Source organism: Ostrea edulis, chromosome 8 (assembly GCF_947568905.1).
Source record: "Ostrea edulis chromosome 8, xbOstEdul1.1, whole genome shotgun sequence".
In the NCBI taxonomy this organism is placed as follows: Eukaryota; Metazoa; Mollusca; class Bivalvia; order Ostreida; family Ostreidae; genus Ostrea; species Ostrea edulis.
Window position 1 is genome coordinate 67624037 of NC_079171.1, and position 4663 is coordinate 67628699.

Sequence of the window (4663 nt, forward strand, 5' to 3'; positions counted from 1 at the left end):
TATTTCTTGCCTGCGCGGGATAACGCTTTCCCCCATACTTTGATCAGCAGCCTGGACGGCGGATAAGATTTGCTCTGTTTTAGCATGGTATCTTCATCTACCATTTTGCCAAATTTGTACGTATGTCAAGACTTCCAAAACATAATAGATTTAGTAAATTGATGATATATGATTCTGCCGTCATATTTTTTTTAAAAATACCATGTTTGGCATTTGAGGACAAACGTTGAATAATATTAAATTTAATGACATTTCTCACTAGCAATATTGATGTTAAAAGAACTAGTATACTGTATACCTTCCCCAGCAACATTCAAATAGATGTATGCTTATACTAATCCCAGCAAGGTATTTGCACTCCAACAAGTTGTTGCATACACGTGATTGGTTTTATTACCCTAAAGGCCTACGTACATTAAGAAATATTCCATGGTCATAATGTAAAACGTATACGGTATCCGTATTTTCAAGCTAGTAACGAAGTACTTAGCTACTGGGCTATAGAGACCCTCGAGGACTAACAGTCCACCAGCAGAGGCCTCGACCCAGGGGTCATAATGTAAAACGTATACGGTACCAATTTTGATGCACCAGATGCGCATTTCGACAAATAATGTCTCTTCAGTGATGCTCAACCGAAATGTTTGAAATCCGAAATAACAATGAAGTTTTAGAGCTATTATAGGGAAAAGCAGCGTGCCGAAAAAAATAGAGTCAAATTCGTCTAAGGATAAGAGCTATGCATGCGGGATATACTCCTTAATTTCGAAATTAATTTCTAAATTTTATAACAGCAATTAAATATACATCCGTATTTTCAAGCTAGTAATGAAGTGCTTAGCTGCTGGGCTGTAGAGACCCTCGGGGACTAACAGTCCACCAGCAGAGGCCTCGACCCAGGGGTCATAATGTAAAACGTATACGGTACCAATTTTGATGTACCAGATGCGCATCTCGACAAATAATGTCTCTTCAGTGATGCTCAACCGAAATGTTTGAAATCCGAAATAACAATGAAGTTGTAGAGCTATTATAGGGAAAAGCAGCTACACGGTGCTGCAATATTGTCTTTTTCGGGATCTTTGTTTCATTGATACCTGTCTTGACAGTTCGCGTTATCTTCCATACCAACACGGTGTTCTGTTGTCATGATAGTGTTATTTTTTCTTTCATTCTAAACATACGCTGTTTTATTGACCACAGTTTGAATCACAAACTTCTTGAACAAGGCATTGTATTTTGTCGGTGTGGTCTGAAGCTAGCGTAAACTATATATTGTTGTGGTCCAATAAAGTGATTTTAATCATGACAGAACAAAGCTTATGAATCATCCACCATTAACAAATGAGAGTCATGTATTTTGTAAATTGTCTTAAAACAGATCTTTGATGTTACGGTGGGTTCTGGCACGCTGGGTAATCACCAATGAGACAGTTATGAACGTTAAACGTTAGCATAAATATCTGACGAAATCAAACATAGATTCTTAAATATACACAATGCAAAGTATTACCGTGCTATTAAGCGAAAAGAAATAGAAAGGGTGCTTGAAGTGTAAAAAAAAACACCCCCAAAACATAAAAAGCACATGTCCTGATATGAGCTATTGGATTTATTAATAATTGTTAGCTTCACCTTATCATAACACAGTTGAAGTTTTTATTTGTCACTACTAAAGAATGCATACTGAACGAACGATGTACGTCATGTGAAAAAAAAAAGATTTACATATGTTATATTACAAACGTATGAGAGTTATCAGATTGACCTGTATTCGTTATCTTGCCTTTCATTCTGCCATGATGTACAGTTGATTTCAAAGGCCACTATTACACGAAAGAAGATATAAGGCTGCAATATTTACATCTTCGCCTTAAAATACGATCCGATCAATTGTGGATACATAGAAGTAGCATGAAAGTAGAACTAACTTCGGAAAGCAGGTTCATCACACGCAGTGGTGATGCTTGACTATAGTCGATCACATTGTAATTGTAATTAAAAGATTTGTACATTGCCCTATCAAAATTAGTTCTCTAAAGCGACTTACAAATGTGAAAGAAAAGATAATATAAAATCGATGTGCACATACATGTGAATAAAATATTCATAGTGTCAGAATTAAAATGCATACATATTATTATTAATATATAGCGCCAATGCAAGGTGAAGATAACGAACAGTGAGCAATCTTGTAATGTAATGTAATGATATGATTGCCCTAATAACAAATGAAACAATTTAAAACAACCCTTAGACATAATTAAATACATTAAAAAGGACATAGGTCTAATAACAAACAGCAGATTTGTTTTTTGTTAACAGCACTGTAAGAGCTGTATGTAAGTGCACTAAGTATATAAAAATAATCACAAATTAAAAGCTAATCTAAAGAGATGCGTTTTGAGGTCCACTTTAAAATTAGACAATGCAGTACATTGTCTCAGTTTAAAAGGCGGATAATTCCAGGGAATCAATGCAGCCTTGTCCAAACGTCGATCTCCATATGTTTTCGTACGTGTCCGAGGTACCTGGAGAAGATCCAGAGATTCGGATCTTAGTGATCGTGTGGGATTGTAAACAGTAAGGATATCCTTTACGTAAACTGGAGATATGTTGTTGAGAGATTTGAAAGTATGAAGAAATATAATATATTGAATTCTGTATTCAACTGGGAGCCAGTGAAGATCTATTGGAACAGGAATAATATGGTCGGATTTTTTTCGAGCGCGTTATTAATCTTGCAGCTGTGTTTTGTGCCCTCTGAAGTTTGCTGGTGTGTTTAGAATGAACACCATAAAGCAATACATTTCCATAATCTAATATGGATGTAACTAGCGAGTTTACTAGAGTTTTACATGCTTCATCATTGATAAATGATCGGATACAGCTAATTCTGCGAATGTTCACATATGCTGATCGGGAAATAGAATGACAGTGTTTTTCCATGGTAAGGGATTTGTCAAATAATACGCTTATTTTTTTTTTTTTACGAAAGATGAATCACTTACAACACAATTACCAAATTCGAGATCAAAACTGCTCATATCTTTAATGTTTTGGTGCGAAGACTACAAGTTCAGTTTTATCTTCATTGAGTTTGAGGAGGTTAATACTCATCTACATACGTATGTCCGATAAACAACTTGAGAGTCTTTGAGACATATCAGTCCAATTGTCGCAGAGAGGTCGAGAAATACAAGGATAGTGCAACTGTTATTGTCAAGTGCACATACGATGTCATGATGTAAATTCATTAATGCAGTTTCCGTAGAGTGTCCCGTTATGTACGCGGACTGAAAATTGTCATGCAGTTGATGCCTATCCAGGTGGGTTTCGATTCGTTTTACAATAACCGTTTCAAGAATCTTCGAAACAAACGAGATATTTGACACAGAGTGATAGCTTTTGAAAATTTCTTTGTCAAGTCCTGGCTTTTTCAGTAATGGTCGAACGATTGCCTGCTTAAAATCACTAGGAACAACAGATTCCAACAGCGACTTGTTTATGATTAAAGTGATGGATGGCAAGAAACTTTCAATGCATTGTTTCAATAGATGCGCAGGAACTGGGTCCAACTTACAAGATTTGGGTGCTGAGTTCTTAAGGAGTTTTCGAATTTCTCCTGTAGTTGCAGGTGCAAATTTCCTGAGGTGTTCACCATCAAATGGAATATCAGAGCAAAACGGATATTTTGTGCCATTGTTCAAGGCACTAAGTTTCGCAAAGTGATAAACAACAGGTATTGCTTATTTTTCCGTGAAAATATTTAGCAAAGTTTTGCTATAATTCCCTTCCCTCAGAAGATGAAGGTAAAATGGGTTCGGACGTGTTACCCATGAGCCGATTCGTTAGATGATAGAGTTTCTTAGAGTCTCTGTTACACTCAGTTATTTTGTGTGAATACTTTTCCTTTTTACATTGAGTTAAGGATTCGCTGTATGTTCGAACTGACTCCTCATATATTTGAAGGTGTACAGTCAAACGTGCTTGTCACCATGTATGTTCTGTTTTTCGCTTAGTTTGTTTTAGCATATGAAGTTCCTCTGTAAACCACTGGGAATTATGTTAACGGGGGACCATGTCTTCGATTGGAAAATCGCTCTTTATTTTTGATAACCGAGACTCAATGTCCAGGCAAAACTTGTCGTGTTGAATTTCGCGTATTTTGCGAAAAAAAAAGGACTTCCGTTGTTAAGAAATATTTGTGAAAGTTCAAATTCACTCCATTCGAAGGATACACATTACGTATCATTTATTTCTATACAAACCAAAACGCGGTTTTATTGACTCATGAAAGGCGAAGATGACGCACAGTGACCAATCTCATAACTCCTATACGGCATACAAATTAAAACTCTCTGGACCAATAGCAATATCAGGGATAAGGTGCCTAGGAGGAGTTAGCACCTACTGTTGATCGATAACACCCGCCGTTAGCCCTATATCTTGATCGGGTAAACGGAGGTATCCGTAATCATAATCAGTGTGTCAAGAGCGGTTTAAAATCGGTATGAAATACGTGAGACAGCATTTGACCCAATGATAGGTTGTACTTGGAAAGTAAATCATCATAACGACCATATAGTTCATGAAATGCTGACTTTAAACGAGAATATTGGAACCCCTGAACCTTCAACTTATTTGTCAGTAGCCTGCTTCG